This window comes from Eurosta solidaginis, chromosome X (genome assembly GCF_040869045.1).
Source record: "Eurosta solidaginis isolate ZX-2024a chromosome X, ASM4086904v1, whole genome shotgun sequence".
Classification (NCBI taxonomy): domain Eukaryota; kingdom Metazoa; phylum Arthropoda; class Insecta; order Diptera; family Tephritidae; genus Eurosta; species Eurosta solidaginis.
In genome coordinates, this window is record NC_090324.1 from 54,066,932 (window position 1) to 54,084,945 (window position 18,014).

Consider the following 18,014-nt stretch of genomic DNA (forward strand, 5'->3'; position numbering starts at 1 on the left):
TTGTCCGACGGAAAGAAGTACCCAAACATTTAAGACCGGCCGAGTTATAACAACCCCAACTACACCATCGATAATAAGATCATTTATCGCGATCGCACCCAAGCAGTCGTTCGAATCGAGTCCGGAGGACGCCTGCATCTGGTGCGCGCACTCATCGATCCCTGCTCCCCAAACACAGTGATCGATGCCAATTTGGCGAACGAACTCCAGCTGGAGCGCATGCATTCCACGTCGCCACCGAGATGTACAATCATATTGCGCGGGAAGTATGGGGTAGCAGGGAGGGTAATCACCCAAGCTACAATAATAACACGCCATAACCGTCTCAACCCGATCGTTAGCATGGACTCCACAATCGCAACGCCTTTTCAGTTTATGCGGTTAGCAGACCCCGATTTTTACCACGCATCACCAGTGCGACTTACACTCGGCGCTGACGTTTATGCTAGTCTTATGATCAGCGGCACGCCACCGTCCACGATTAACGGGCTACTAGCTCATGCCACCATCTTTGGCCTGGTCATCTCGTCAGGTTATTTGTGTACTGTATGTACGTTGGTTTTTGTTTCTTTCCCATAACTTTGCTATTTTATGTTAAAGTGAGGTTTTTTGTAGTTTATTATGAAAATCAATAAAACAAAATGAGTCAGTTATACAACTGTATCATCCCATTTTTCAGAAAAATTATTAGCCTTTCAATCCAGCGGAAAAACGGGGTGTATGTAGACTTTTCTCCGTCACTGTCTATTTATTTTACTACGCCACCCTGAATATGTTTAATAAATGTTGGATAAGCTTTAAATAAATACGGTTTTGCAACTGCATTACTCAGTCACCGATAGTATATCTTAGTAACTTATCATATTTTTGCTTAGTTCACTCGTGATCAGTATCTACTAGTAATATAGCATGAGAATAACTCACAGCGACCTGAGGTATTTTCATATTATCCATTTTGGGGACGACCTTTGGAACTCGCCAATACCCAATTCCCCATAGGTGGGAGAAGCGCCCCATGCTATTAAGGTATCATCAGCTGATATGATAATAGAACTGTTTCCGCATCCGATATCAGTAATGTTCCACCCAGATAAGTCCTGAACAGGTTTTGGGTACATATTTGCTTCTCCCGTCTTCTTAATTTGCCCAAATAGAAAGACTACAGCAAGCTCGTTGAGGACAAGACTAAAAGTTGCGCCACAATATATATTACGTTCACCACGTCCTTGAATGTCGAAAAATTGTATTAAACGAGGTACCATCTCGTCCGTAGGCTCTGCATAACCAAGGCGCCCAAAGCCGCCAAATCCCCAGCTATACACACGCTTCTTAGAATCAATGGCGACCGTATGATTATTACCGCAGGCGAAGTCGACAATTTGAACGTTCTCTACAGGTGTTACATGTCTTTCTTTGCTTTTCTCAATATAAAGTACGATTTTTATACTCATTTGAGCAGAGCTCACAGAGTATATTAAGTTTGATTGGATAACGGTTGGTTGTGCATATATAAAGGAATCGAGATAGATGTAGACTTCCCTATATCAAAATAATCAGGATCGAAAAAAAATTTGATTGAGCCATGTCCGTCCGTCCGTCCGTCCGTCCGTCCGTCCGTTAACACGATAACTTGAGTAAATTTTGCGGTGTCTTGATGAAATTTGGTATGTAGATTCCTGAGCACTCATCTCAGATCGCTATTTAAAATGAACGATATCGGACTATAACCACGCCCACTTTTTCGATATCGAAAATTTCGAAAAACCGAAAAAGTGCGACAATTCATTACCAAAGACAGATAAAGCGGCGAAACTTGGTAGATGAGTTGAATTTATGACGCAGAATAGAAAATTAGTAAAATTTTGGACAATGGGCGTGCCACCGCCCACTTTTAAAAGACGGTAATTTAAAACTTTTGCAAGCTGTAATTTGTCAGTCGTTAAAGATATCATGACAAAATTTGGCAGGGACGTTACTCCTATTACTATATGTACGCCTAATAAAAATTTGCAAAATCGAAGAAGGACCACGCCCACTTTTAAAAAAAAATTGTTTTTAAAGTAAAATTTTAACAAAAAATTTAATATCTTTACAGAATATAAGTAAATTATGTCAACATTCAACTCCAGTAATGATATGGTGCAACAAAATACAAAAATAAAAGAAAATTTCAAAATGGTCGTGGTTCCGCCCTTTTTCATTTAATTTGTATAGGATACTTTTAACGCCATAAGTCGAACAAAAATTAACCAATCCTTTTGAAATTTGGTAGGGGCATAGATTTTATGATGTTAACTGTTTTCTGTGAAAACGGGCAAAATCGGTTGATGCCACGCCCAGTTTTTATACACAGTCGTTCTTCTGTCCTTCCGCATGGCCGTTAACACGATAACTTGAGCAAAAATCGACATATCTTTAATGAACTGAGTTCACGTACTTACTTGAACTCACTTTATCTTGGTATGAAAAATGAACGAAATCCGACAATGACCACGCCCCCTTTTTCGATATCGAAAATTACGAAAAATGAAAAAAATGCCATAATTCTATACCAAATACGAAAAAAGGGACGAAACATGGTGAGGTAATTGGATTGGTTTATTGACGGGAAATATAACTTTAGAAAAAACTTTATAAAATGGTTGTGACACCTACCATATTAAGTAGAAGAAAATAAAAAATTTCTGCAGGGCGAAATAAAAAACCCTTGAAATTTTGGCAGGAATACTGTTCGTGGTATTACATATATAAATAAATTAGCGGAATCCAAAAGATGACGTTCTGGGTCACCCTGGTCAACATTTTGGTCGATATCTGGAAAACGCCTTCACATATACAACTACCACAACTCCCTTTTAAAACTCTCATTAATACCTTTAATATGATACCCATATCGTACAAACACATTCTAGAGTTACCCATGGTCCACCTTTATGGCGATATCTCGAAAATGCGTCCACCTATAGAACTAAGCCCCACGACCTTTTAAAATACTCATTAACACCTTTCATTTGATACCCATATCGTACAAACATATTCTAAAGTCACCCCTGGTCCACCTTTATGACGATATCTCGAAAAGGCGAACACCTATAGAACGAAGGCCCACTCCCTTTTAAAAATACTCATTAACACCTTTCATTTGATACCCATATCGTACAAACAAAGTCTAGAGTCACCCTTGGTCCACCTTTATTGCGATACCTCGAAAAGGCGTCCACCTATAGAACTAAGCCCCCCTCCCTTTTAAAATACTCATTAATACCTTTCGTTTGATACCCACATTGCACAAACGAATTCTAGAGTCACCCCTGGTCCACCTTTATGGCGGTATCTCGAAACGGCGTCCACCTATGGAACTAAGGATTACTCCCTTTTAAAATACTCATTAACACCTTTCATTTGATACCCACATTGCACAAACGAATTGTAGAGTCACCCCTGGTCCACCTTTATGGCGGTATCTCGAAACGTCGTCCACCTATGGACCCAGGGTTACTCCCTTTTAAAATACTCATTAACACCTTTCGTTTGATACCCACATTGCACAAACGAATTCTAGAGTCACCCCTGGTCCACCTTTATGGCGGTATCTCGAAACGTCGTCCACCTATGGAACTAAGGATTACTCCCTTTTAAAATACTCATTAACCCCTTTCTTTTGATACCCATATTGTACAACCAAATTCTATGGTCACCCCTGCTCCACCTTTATGGCGATATCTCGAAACGGCGTCCACCTATGGAACTAAGGATTACCCCATATCGTACAAACGCATTCTAGAGTCAAACCTGATCCACCTTTATGGCTATATCCCTAAATGACGTCCATCTATAGAACTATGGCCCACTCCCTCAGAAAATACTCTTTAATGCCTTTCATTTGATACACATGTCATACAAACACATTCCAGGGTTTCCCTCGGTTCATTTTCCTACATGGTTATTTTCCATTATGTTGTCACCATAGCTCTCAACTGAGTATGTAATGTTCGGTTACACCCGAACTTAACCTTCCTTACTTTTTTTTTTTTTTTTGGAGACGCTTCAAAGTGAAAAGATAATTTGTTCGCATGGACTAAAATATTTTGCATCTGTGCTATGTCCCAATTGACCGTATTCGGGTAACCCAAATGTTTGCAAATTACCTTTACTGTCGAACATCACTGAAAACTCGGCTCCACAACCTATACGAATAATTGGCGGACCACGGTAGTTTATTGGGGTTGGGATACTTACCAACGGCTGGGTGTTACCTACATTGGCCTGATTTATTCTCTCCGCAGGGATAAACAGTACCTGTCTCATTCAAAAAGAGGGAATGGTGCCGCCCACATGCAACTTGGACAACGTTGACGCGTTCCAAACCGAAGGTAAGAATTCCTTTTTTTCTCAAGTGTAAAATTCGATAAAGTTAAGCTAGTGTGATAAAGAAAGTTTGTTACTAATTAGATTAGTGAAAGTGTTGGTTTTTCCTTAAGACACTAACTAGTTCCTTTTTATCTTTCTTTTTGGTGTTACGTGCGAACGAATCCCCATCGTCCCGAACTACACGTAAAAGTAGCCATCGAAATTTAAATCAACTGAAAACACGATTGTCAAAAGCTTGAGATAAAAAGCGCTCAAATTCTAAAGTTGTCAAAGGCACAAAGTATATACACAGAACGTCTCAAAAACCAACGCAATCATAATAAAAAAAGCTTCAATTAATAAAAATTCCAACACACAAATTAAAAGCAAGAGTGAAATTTGCATAGAGCAAGGGAGTGCGCGAAACAAAATTTCGTTTTCACCACCAGCACGGCTGCCACTCGACGTGGCATAATAGTAGGTGTTACACATATGTTCACATCAGGTAATCCCAAGTGACCGAATGGATTCCGGCCAAAAGAAATCGCCTTACGATCCATGTTTATTAGAAGGGTGTGAGCAGAAGCCGGACTACTTGCACAATAACGATACTTATCATCAGTAAATCGATGAAAGTTATAATAAAGGCTGGGTCCAACTTTTGCCCCATTTTTGCGATCCCGTTTGCCAGTCAAATCCCATGTCACCATTCCGAAAATTAGCAACTGGCCCGGAGTTTTTCCCAGGGATGGAAATAGATCTTCTGGCAATTTCGTAGTGGATCTAAGTCCTCATTAGGAATTAAAACCTCCCCTTGGTCTGCGGTAGACTGCCGTCTTCACTGGAAGCATCGCTTAACACAGCTTTGAAATCCTCTTGCTTTAGCACCGTTTCCACCAACTATACATTTTGCAGACATAGTGCTTATTCTTTAAAAAGATAACGTATGGATAGATATTTTACTTCTACACGAAAAAAAAATATATCCTTTATTCGCTTATTACACGGAATTTTAAAAACGGGTACAGCAAAAGTGGTGCCGTAGATCTCAAAATAAAATTCTTTTTATTCTCACCTTTTATTCGTGTTTTTTGGCTTGGATGAGTCTTATTTTTTAAAAGTAATACCCTTCCTTCATATAACATCCTGAAATTTAATGTTACATTTACCATGCAAAATCTCACAACAAATTCGGGCGATTAAACCGGAGAAAGCGACGCTACCAAGAAAACCACTGCGTTTGCTGGAAATAAAAAGGGAAAAGTAATGACTAAACAAAAAAGATAAAATCGATCAGTATGTACTCACCACCGCGTGTTTTACATTCATGATTTGTCTCATTCAGGAAGTGGAAAAGTGTAGTAAATATCAAAATTTCTACGCTTCACTTCTGACCGTCAAGTAGTCAAGCATCACAAATCACACATTGAAAATGGTGCATGCATGAGTTCAAAATTGCTTCGTTCTGCGCAGCTACGTCACACTTGACTGCTTTAGCGAATGAAAAAAGAAAACAAGAGCTGAAGGAGAATGACGTAAAGATTGCCCATACAAAATAGCCGAACTAATGTTTACATGCGCAATGCGCCACCGTATATAATTCCAGCATGGTCAAGAATTGCAACACAGACGTTAGGTTAGACCTCACGCACTTCGAAAACCACACGTCGCGCTGCCACACTACATGTCGCGTATAAAATATCTCTATCAATCATTTGGTCGAGATTCGAATACTTAATTCTACGTATTTCTGCAATTGCCATCATCCGGTGGCAAAATCCTGAACCAGATAAATAATTTTGCATGTAAATGCAACAACAGCGACTTGAGCCAAGTAAATCCAGATAGAAGTCTGGTTCAATTTGTGAGCCAGATACTTTGTTAGTTACTTCCTTTTAGTTTGGCAACGCTGCCTTTAATAAACCTACCTTTTCAAAAATAGATGTCGCTGCTTAACCTTTCGCCGAATGAGCTAAATAAAAACAGCGGCGGCATCTGCCTATCACATTTCGCGTGTGCGAAAATTTCACGACATCTGCTTCTCAAGTCTTTCAATGATCCAGAGCATTCCCGTGAGAATTGAGCGTGAGCCGTAGCTGTAAAACTCACTGGAAGACTGCAATTATCGACGATACATATCGAAAAATAATGTTGAATGGTGAAAACGCAACTGCGCAAGCATTTTCTTTTAAGACACGTACAACAGTCAAGTTTCGAATTCGTGGTGTGGTGGCATGCCACTTGTGGTAAAACTAAAACACACCACGAATTATGTAGCGCCAGCTCAGCGACGTCGACCGACCAAAGCTGAAGTATGTAAGGTAAAATACCAAAGAACCATTTACATGGAATGATGGGTGCTAAAATCAGTTTAGCCATTCTTCCCTTTGCCCCTTCTTTATATAATAATAGCAAATATTAAAAAACATAAACCCACTAGCCATCCATCTAGACGAAATCAATGTAATAACGCTCGATTATGTTCTTAGAATTACTCGTTTCACGGCAACTCGCGTCAAGACAGAGGAGCGTTCCAGAAATTTCTCCGTACCATGCCGCCTTTGCGCCGCAAATCACGGCGTACGATTCTGCGCACAATACCGCAGGATGTCCGCTTAAGAGAGGTGGCAGGCGGTTCGCAAACATAACTACTTCATCAACTGTTTGTCCCCTTTCCACAGTCACGAGGTATGCACAAGTAAGGACAAGTGTTATCGATGCAGCGAGCATCATCATACTACCCTTCACCTGGAGAAAACCAAGGAATGGAGGCAAACAACAAGCGACCTTCTCAATGACGGAGAAAGCTCAGACGGGGCCTTATCCCTGGCCTTCACAGAAATAACCAAGTCTTGGGCGCAACAAACGGAGGAGCAGGATGAAGAAGAAGCAAGATTAGCGGCATTAGCTACCCTACCTAAACAATAGAGCGGCTCTGAAACCCGTCCTTTCCGACCCCCCACCCCCGTTATATTCATGTGAGACGTGGTGACGCGGAAGCGCGTCTTTTCCGCTCATGGCGTCGCACATAGGGCAGAACGGTCCCGTATGAATCCCGAGAAGAAGACTGCGGGCGAGCACTTTTCCGACGAAAAGAAGCACCCAAACATTTTAGGACCGGCTGAGTTGTAACAACCGCAGCTATACCATCGATAATAAGATCATCAATTATTGAACATGTGTGTGTATGAAGATGATGTACTAGTTTCGTTTGATGTAGTGTCTCTGTTTACCAATTTACCAACGAATTTAGCAACCAGGATCATAATGAACAAATGGGACAAGATTAAAAATATGACAAATATCCCAAAAAATAAATTTCAAGACATGCTTCACTTTTGCCTAAAAGACAATAACTACTTTATGTATGACAATAAGCTCTACTCCCAGATCTTCGGAATGCCCATGGGAAACCCCCTTTCCCCAACAATAGCTGACTGGGTGATGGACGATCTACTGGACAATACCCTCTGAACAAATGCGTGGTGGCAACGGCGCGCACCCACGTATTTGTTAAATAATAGTTAAGGCGAAAAAGGGGGAAGAAAATAAAAACACCAAAAAGATTTCGTATTAATAAAAAGAATTCACAAAGTGCTTTTATTTATATAAATACAACAAGTGTTAAGAAAAGGTTTAACAAATGTTGTGGAAAATGATATATATGTGATAATAATTTTGAAAAGTTGAACTTACGTGAACGGGCGATTACGTGTTCCTTTGCTGGCTGCTGGATTAAAAGAGGACGAGCCTCTTTGCAACATGAGCCGATGAACCCGAGATATAGCTCCTTCGTTGGGTTTCCCGGCAACAAAGTTGCTATACCGCGGGCTCACAGCGGTAAAAATCTAAGATACATGCGTACTACCACTCACACATGCCTGTGTGTATTAGTGATCACAAGCATATGCGGGTGGTAGTAAACGAAGGAAAGAAGAACATTATGTTACGAGGGAGGGGAGATATATTTAGGCCTGTGGCCTAAACATACCGGCCCCCTTGCCGTAAGCAACAAAGAAAACATTAAAAAAAAGGGATGCCACGCGATCGCACGTCCAGTAAGGCGGTGTAATGGAAGAAGGCAGTGCAGATGCGGACTGCAAGCACTGCATGCCAGATGGTTGACCTCACGTTTCGCTCTCCTGTGGAAAAGAAAAGAAGTTATTAGATATACGTACGTGGTTTTAAATTCCGTGCATATTTACTTAAATATATATATAATATGGCGCATGTGTGAGGCGTGAAAGTCGGATATTTATTTTTGGCAGGCTCCCGAGACCACCAACCCGAACACCGTCGGTTGGGTTAGGAGACCGCCAGCTGTCGATGCCGGTGTACCGCTCACCATCATTTCGGCGTAAATGTCAGCGCCGAGTGTAAGCCGTATCGGTGATGAGCGGTAGAATTGCGGATACGCCAGCCGCATGAACTCAAAGGGCGCGGCAATCTTGGGGTCCACATTGGACGGTGGACTCAAACGGAAATGGCTTTCGACGACGGCTGCTTGTGTTGTTATGCGCGTCGACGCTCCGAATTTGCCGCGCAGTATGAGGGTGCACTGTCCATGCCCTTGGCGCTCCAATTGTAAGTCGCGTACCAGCTCCGCATCGACGATCGTGCTGGTGGCGCAGGGATCAATAATGGCCCGAACCAGGTGTAAATGCCCACGCGATTCGATTCGTACGATGGCTGTCGGCGCAATGGGCACGAAAGGCCGCATGATGGGCGATGGTGTAGCCTGGAGCAGCCGCCCTGTCCGGAAGCCTTCCGGCGTGTCGCGCGTTAGCTTCATTGTACTTTGGGCTTCAAGAGAGTATGGCGTCGATTTCTTTCGCCGTTGCTGCCTTGCGAGTTTGGACGATTTAGCTGAGTTTCGATGGGGTCCGACCTCACGGTGCCGCCAATTATTTTGTTGGTTTCGAGGTTTGTTTGCTTTCGCCGTGCTTCTTTCGTGCTGTAACAGCGGCCGGAAACTGCGCATCCCATGATTTACCGTTGACGGTCTTGTCTCCGTTTTTGCTCGCTCTTCCTCCATTTTCGCTCTCTCTTCTTCCATTTCCTCTTCCTCTACCTGCTGAGCCCAGGATTTAGCCGGCCCCGAGAGGTTGATCGACAATGCATCGTCGGACGTGTTGTCTTCGCCGTTTGTGGTCGTCTCGTCGCTTACCGGTCGACGCTCATCTAAATGAAGCGTGGTGTGGTGGTTCTCTTGGCACCTCTTGCAGCTATACTTGCTGTTACATTTGTCCACGCGGTGAAAGGGCGACAGACAGTTTGGACAGTACTTATGCAGAAGTACTGCCCGCAACCTCTCTTCTGGGGATTTTTTACGGTATTCGGCACAGATCCTAAGGCTATGATCCCTGCCGCAGAGCTGGCAAGCAACGTCGAAACGCTTTGCGCCTCTCTCTGACTTGGCCAGTAACGTTTGGTAGCGGGTCATGATCTGAAAGGATATTGGTATCATTGATCATGCCCAAATTGAGGTTAGCGGAATGTTGTTTGGGTGGCGTAAGCCAAAAAAAATATTATCTCTCATATATTTTCGCAAGAGAAAAAAACATTTTATTGAAATAAAAAATTAAAGGCCATAAGTAAATACTTATGCGCGCAAAAAAAAAAAAAAACGAAGAAAAAACGGATTTAGCACGCATCCATGCGATGTGGCTGGTGCTTTAGCGCCTCTAGTACAATCCTGCAAAAACGCTCTCGTCACTCCACGTCATTTGACTAGTCATTTTACGGTCATAGGTTATATTCCTAGTCACACTTGCATGGGCGTGATTAGGTTTTGTGACCAAATTTTTGTAGGGATTTTATAATTTATTTTATGTCGGTAGATGTCGCCGAAGTAGGCCTAAAGATTTATTTTTTTGGTTTGTGGTGAACTTTGTTTTCACGACAAGTGGCCTACAACCACACGGAACGGTTCGAAACCTGGCTGAAAAGGTATTACAGAGTTGCACTTCCACCATTCAACATTATTTTGACGGGTATAATGTTGGGATTCGTGGAATTAAGTATTTTAAATCTCGACCAAATGAATGATTGGTGCAGATATGTAATCCGCGACATGTGTGGCGTGTTGTGCTCGATATGTCGTGCTGCCTACAGTGCGTGACGTGTAGTGCGGCGTGTAGTGCATGACGTGTAGTGCGGCCTGTAGTACGTGACGTGTAGTGTGCGCGCTGATTGCGCATGAGGCCTAATGTCGGTGTTGCCGTGCATTGACTGTCAAAGAAAAGTGTAGACATTTGACATTTGTTACAATTTTTTTTTTTTTCATTTCCTGAATGAAAAAAAAATGTCATTCGTATAAAACACGCGGTGAGTAAAGATGATAAACTGCGTAAACTTACTTTTTATTGACTAATTTTATATTTTTATTTTCAGGTTTTCATTCCATGGTAACGCTGGGAAGCGAAATTTTACGCGATTTCTTGATGTGGTCAATTGTATGCAAACGGACAACCTTGAGCCCAAAATAATGGTTTATTGATGTTTAATGAATTGCGATACATCGCAATCAGAGACGGCAATTACGGCAGCTAATACGCCTGTGTAGGACTGCGAAGACTCCAATCCCCTTCTACGTGCTTTGGCTGTACGTACGATGGGATGTATACGCATCAGTAAGACAACCGAATATTTACGCGAGCCACCACGAAGGTGCTTGAAGGATGAGGATACCTAGGTACGTAAAACAGCCGCGGTGTGTGGTAAGCCTTATGACATCTTATCATCAATGGTCGAAGATCAAGAACTTTAAGATTAATCAAAAGATTCACTCTCCGATTCGAATCCCATGGTGGTGGCCAATGCTGTTGCTGCACTGGGTGAAACCACCGAAGCCAGTCAGTTGGGTCAACCCCTTGTTGAATTGAACGCAGTTACTATTAACAAATTGCTTACTGCGCTTAACGAATGCACCGAATAGGGACAAGTATTCATTCTTGATTCATTGGCTAATTATAGTCCTGAAGATAGCGCGAAGCTCAATTGATTTGATTTTTTTGACACCACGTTTAGCGCACGCTAATGCAGCAGTTGTGTTGAGCGCTGGTAAAGTGCTTATGAAATTAGAAATTATTAGAAATGCTTTCAAGTGATAGCGATTCCGGTGCCACACTCACTAAGAAGTTGGCGCCACCATTCGTGACACTACCCTCCCCAAAGCCCGAGGTTCAATATGTGGCACTGCGTAACATAAATTCAATTGTGCAAAAGCGCCCAGACATTCTTAAGCATGAGATAAAAGCGTTTTTTGTTAAGTATAATTATCCAATTAATGTAAAATTAGAAAAGCGTGACATTATGATACGTTTGGCCAATCCAACCGACATTGCACAAGTTTTTAGTGAATTAAAGAATATGCCACTGAGGTGGATGTAGATTTTGTGCGCAAGGCTGTACGCGCCATTGGGCGTTGTGCTATGAAGGTTGAACCATCAGCCGAACGCTGCGTTTCTACACTTCTCGATTTGATTCAAACCAAAGTAAATTATGTTGTTCAAGAGGCAATTGTTGTAATTAAAGACATTTTCCGCCAGTACCCGAATAAATTTGAAAGCATTATTAGCACACTTTGTGAGAATCTTGAGACACTCGATGAGCCTGAGGCACGTGCCTCCATGGTTTGGATTATGGGGGAATAGGCTGGGCGTATTGATAATGCTGATGAATTACTCGATAGCTTTTTGGAAGGCTTCCAAGATAAAAACACTCAAGTGCGATTGCAATTGTTGACCGCTGCGGTTAAATTATTCTTAAAACGCCCATCTGCGCGCAAGAGCTCGTGCAACATGTACTTTCTTTAGCTACGCAAGATTCAGATAATCCTGATTTGCGTGATCGTGGTTTTATCTATTGGCGATTGTTGTCCACTGACCCCGCTGCGGCCGGCGGACAGCTCGTAAAAGACGCGAAACGCTTAAGTCATTCGAAGTACAGCAGAACAAATTTATTTGTGCTAAATCTTATTTAGTGTATGTACGAAATCTGAATAGTTGAACAATTTCTGGTGGGGTGTGTTACGTACGCATTTTTTTTCTAATTAATAATGTGAATTAAGTTGTGAATAAATCTACTTCAGCTGAATGCAAATGCAACAAAACCGAAACTTGTGTATGATTCCATGAAATCAAATAGGACAAAGTGAAGAAATGGTTTGATTTTGCTAAGTGAAAAATAATAACTTCCTCCATCCCTTGTGTTTGATTGGTTTTGGATAGTCGGTTGGTGGCTACGTTGCGTATGTGTGGGTTGTGCTTTGTTGCGCAATAAATATATTCTTAGCTTATACATTGGATGGAATTGATGGCAAACGAGCGCGTCGTATAGGCCTAGCTGGGCCATTAGGCGAACTCGTCGATTATGGCTTGGACTCATATACAGCCGTATTAATACCAGCATGCTTGTATAGTATATTTGGTCGTAGTCCTGTATACTCAGTGACACCCATGCGCATGTATTATGTGTGCTGGGTGGTGTTTTTTAATGCTGATAGGGGTTCTCAGAATTGGTATAGATAGTGCAACTTGCGGAAATACCTTTTAGTAAATTATGAAATAACGTGCTATTTGTGTTAAATTATAGGAATAAATATGTAGTTACAGGAAGTTAAAGGCTATGCCCAATCTCTTGTTTCCTATCCTTCCCACTCTAACTGTGTATTGTCATTAAAATGTGCTCTGACATTACTCTTGATGGTTAACATTAAAAAAACCAATACAAAGTTCTTGTTCATTGAAGGTAAAATTGAAATTATTTGAATATCGCTCATTATCCTTACAATATTTCAGTAACTGCGAGTAATGTTTGCAAAATTTCTGTTATCTTATTTTTCTTGGTTGATCCAAAAGTAAAAAAGGAATAAATAGTTTTTGCAAGTCTTCATGGAAATTTCAAACTTTTATTTAGAATTTTTGGAGTACAAAAAATGGAAGTTTGTAATGATTTTTGAAAAAACTTGTTTCCTGAAGGGTGTTTCACATTTGTTACAATTTTTTTTTTTTCCATATAAAAATTTTAATTTTAAACACTTTGTACGGAATAAACAACTGGCCACACTATGGACATATTCGTTTATGTGTGGTTCTTAGATGATCTCTTAACTATTTTATGTATATGTGTTTTCCTCACATGTACGCATGGATGTGACATCCATGAATTTGTAAAATGTCGTTTCCACTTTTAGTTGTCTTGTGTGGAAAATATTAGGATATTCAAATTGGGATTTAAGTTATTCAGACCGGTTCTCCGGAATCGAAAGTATTTAGCCCATTAAGCACAGATCATTACATTATTTTCCCCACAAATAACTTTTATTAAATTATTCGTTTTATTGGGAAGATTTATTACAACGTTTTGCTGGACTATTTGTTTATGTAGTATAATAAATCTCAATTTGAAAACTCCTATCAAAAATTTTCCCACCCAAGCAAAGCGATTCCGGCCGAAAGCAAGCCGACGTGTTCTCAATTTCGATCGATCGATTCTTTAGCGTTTTTTTTTTTTATGCAAAATTGCAATTGTCTTGTTGCCTCTGCATTTCCGAAAACCATTGGTGCTGGCATTTTGTTCAAATTTTTGCACAATTTTAATTTAACTAAAACCAAAATAAATAAAAACAGCTGTTTCGCTTTATTATCGACTCGATATGAAAAACGATACGAAATCAGCTTCGAATCGATTTGTTTAAATCGGAACTGAGAACACCAAAAAGAAATCGACTCGGAATCAACCCCGCCTGACCTTTCAAAGCGAGTCGGAATCCAGAACAGGCCGGATTGCTATTCAGAACACCACCTTGTGTTTCTTACAGCCAACCCAATATAAACGCACGCAAGTAATTTTCTGTCAAAAAATGTCTCATGTACATACAAGTTATATGAGAGCAACCCAAGTTGAATTTGCTGCGCGAAAAACTAACTCGATTTCCAATTTTTGTTCTGCGTAACATTTAGATTCGACGTTTGCACACATGCTTTACATTGTCGCAACGCATGCTTATTTGGGTTAGGGCAAAGAACGCCGTGCGGTTTTATTGGGCCGGCTTGTTAAACATTTATTTGCACTTTTACACCTTTACGACGTGTATCTTAATTTTATATTCGAAAATACTTTTAAGTTTGAATGTGTGGTTGCTAATTCAATTGTATTCTGGGGCAGATAGTGAGTCTGCGTTAGGGTATGTTGGCCTTGTTCAGGGGAATGAGAGCAGGGTTATCTGGAATAAAGGGATATGGACTATTAAAGTTCATTTCCCTTGTCGTTGGGCGGAAGTAGTACCAATTTCGCGATTGGTCTCGTAATTTGTCCCTTCATTGTATGAACGTCAACAACACGTACACGGTTATCGAAACCTGGGTGTGTGTTGACGACTCTCCCCATTTTCCACTCGTTCGGTTGTAGGTTATCCTCCTTGATGACGACTAGGTTTTAAGTTGGATTGTGGATGTTTCCATTTATACCGTTTCTGGATCTCGGTGAGATATTCCGATTTCCATCTTTTGCAAAAGGTTTGATGAAGGGCTTTCATCTTTTGCCATCGGTTTACAATGGAGGCAGGGTTTTCACTACAGTCGAGTTCAGGTGGAGCTAGAAGATGCCCACCTACGAGAAAATGGCCTGGAGTAAGCGGCTCCAGGTCGGAAGGGTCGTTGGATGAGGGACTTAGAGTTCTCGAGTTGAGGCAGGCCTCAATTCGACATAAGAGGGTTGTAAACTCTTCGAAAGTATATTTATGATCGAACGCGATCTTTTTAAAGTGGGTCTTAAAACTTTTTACCCCCGCTTCCCACAAACCTCCCATGTGAGGAGCGCTTGGCGGTATAAAATGCCATTCTATAATGTGATGGCTATATTTAGTCAACGTTCCGTCCCTTGCTTCACGCAGAAATGCTTTAAACTCGGATCGTAAAGATCGAGAAGCTCCGACAAAGTTAGTACCATTGTCGGAGTAAACGTTTTTTGGACAGCCTCGTCTGGATACGAATCTGGCGAAGGCAGCTAGGAAGGACCAGGTACTAAGGTCGTTTGTCGCTTCTAGATGGATGGCTTTCGTCGAAAAGCAGACAAACAGGCAGACGTATCCTTTCGAAATTCGACATCCCCTCCCTCTGTAGGATTTTATATCGAATGGTCCCGCGAAATCTACCCCGGTGTTGGTGAAGGCCCTAGAAAATGTGGTGCGCTCCTTCGGAAGGATCCCCATAAGTTGCGTTTGTGTCCGCTTCCTGTAAATAGTGCAGACTTTGCAGTTGTGGATAACCGACCTTATCATTATTTTAACACGTGGGATCCAGTACTGAGTGCGGATATGACGTAGCATCAGCTGGTTCCCTCCATGCAGGGTGGTCTCATGAGAGGATTGGACTATAAGTCTGGATAACCTGCAAGTGTAAGGAAGAATAATGGGATGACTTTCATTATGGGACATGTCTTTCGATGCCCCTGTCCGCCCCCCAGTTCGAATGATGCCTTCTTCATCTATATATGGGTTCAGGGGTAAAATCTCACTCTTCCCATTTATAAGTTTTCCTGACTTCAAATTTGCGTACTCTTCTTGATAATGTTGCCTCTGGCATATGCTTATCAATCTTCGTGTTGTTTTTTCTATTTCGTCAGGAGCTATCGAATGAGAATCCCTTTTAAAAGAGGCTTTACTTGTTGGGTGCGTATTCTGGAAAAACCGAAGAATATAGGATATAACCCGCAAGGCCCTTGGTAAATCGGAAAACCTATCTAGAATATCAAAGTTATTTTTGACCGAAGTTGTATGAACTTTCACCCTCTTTTCCTCCATATTCGTATTGTAATCTTCTTCTTGTGTTGGCCAATTTTCGTTGTCTTCTTGTAACCAAGAAGGTCCCTGCCACCACAAAGAATTGTCGATTGGATCCGAAGCGTAGAGGCCTCTGCTCGCCAAATCTGCAGGATTTGACGCGGAGTCTACGTGCCGCCATACCTTGCCTCCTACTTTATCGATGATTTTAGTTATTCGATGTGCCACAAACGTTGACCACGAACATGGTGGTTTTCGGATCCATGCCAGTACTATAGTTGAATCTGTCCAAAGGGTTACTTTAATGTTTGAAAGTTGCATATTTTCTATGTCCGACTCTATAATTTCTGCAAGTAGGACTGCGCCGCAGAGTTCCAGTCGTGGCAATGATATGGTTTTGACCGGGGCTACTCTCGTTTTGGCCATCAACAGGTTGGTGAAGACTTGATCCTTTGTTTGTACCCTCAGGAAAACAGTGGCGGCATATGCTTTTTCCGAGGCATCGCTGAATCCATGTATTTCGACATTGTCCTTCAATGTGTAGTGAACCCATCGCGGTATGCGTATATCGTTGATCTTTTCGTAGTCCGTCATGAATGATTGCCACCGATGTAGAGTAGTTTCAGACACATCTTCATCCCAGCCTGTCCCTTCCAACCAAATATTTTGCATTATTATTTTGGCTACAATTACAACTGGTGCCAGCCAGCCAAGAGGGTCGAAAAGTTTTGCGATCGCAGAAAGTATTGACCTTTTTGTTACGGCGTGGTTATTGTCAAAGGGTTTCGCTGTGAAGTAAAAGTAGTCGAAATGGGCGTTCCACCTGATACCGAGTGCTTTTACCATGCTGGTGTCTTCAAACTCAAGAAAATCCTCGCTTAATAGGTGTTGCTTCGGTATACCCTGTAGGATTTTCTTGCAGTTGGACGTCCATTTTCGCAATGGGAAACCTGCCGATTGCAATGCCAATGATATTTCGTCCCTTGCCTTGATTGCAATTTCGATGCTGTGTCCACCGGCGAGTACGTCATCAACGTACATGCAATTTCGCAGTATATCTGCTGCCATTGGATGCGATGTCTCCACGTCATCAGCTAGTTGGTGCAGCGTTCGAATCGCAAGATACGGAGCACAATTAACCCCAAAGGTTACCGTTTTCAATTCATAAATGTTAATTGGGTTTTTGGGGCATTTGCGAAATATGATTCGCTGATATTTTGTTTGGTCTTCATTGACCCATATTTGGCGATACATTTTCTCTATGTCGCTGTTAAATACGTATTTGAACAGCCGCCAACGTAGTATAAGAATTGTCAGGCCGGATTGAAGAATCGGACCTGGATATAAGGCATCATTTAGACTTTTGCCATTAGTGGTGGGACAAGATGCACTAAATACGACTCTGACTTTTGTCGTTGTACTTCCGTCCTTTATAACAGCATGGTGAGGTAGGAAGTAACAGTCATTTGAGTCTGGCGAAATATTGCCTATTTGTTTCATGTGCCCTAAAATTTCATATTCGGATACAACTCTATTGTATTCCGTTTGAAGGACTGGGTTTTTCGCAAGTCGTGTCTCGTTGCGATAGAATTGAGAGCACGCACTTCTTAATGAGGGGCCTAAGTTAAACTCTTTCCTAAAGGGTAAGGAGACTACGTATTTGCCATCGTTGTTCCGAACTGTTGTGGATTTGTATAGCTCCTCGCAGTAAGTGTCATCGTTATTGATGCTCCTTTTCTTTGGAATTTCCTCTATCTCCCAAAAAGCCGCCAATTGTTTATCTAAAGTGACCTCATTGAAATACGAAACTAGGGTCTTATTTGTATCAACCGCATCTGTCCGGCCTGTCAAAATCCAGCCGAACACCGTTTCCTGTGCT

The 18,014-nt window shown here is 41.6% G+C and overlaps 2 pseudogenes; one reads left to right on the plus strand and one right to left on the minus strand.

Moving 5' to 3' along the window:
• Positions 1-828: 828 nt before the first annotated feature.
• Positions 829-10,604, minus strand: LOC137234936 (protein RCC2 homolog; annotated as a pseudogene).
• A 39-nt stretch (positions 10,605-10,643) lies between these two features.
• On the plus strand, positions 10,644-12,334 carry LOC137234937 (AP-1 complex subunit beta-1 pseudogene; annotated as a pseudogene).
• Positions 12,335-18,014: the final 5,680 nt, after the last annotated feature.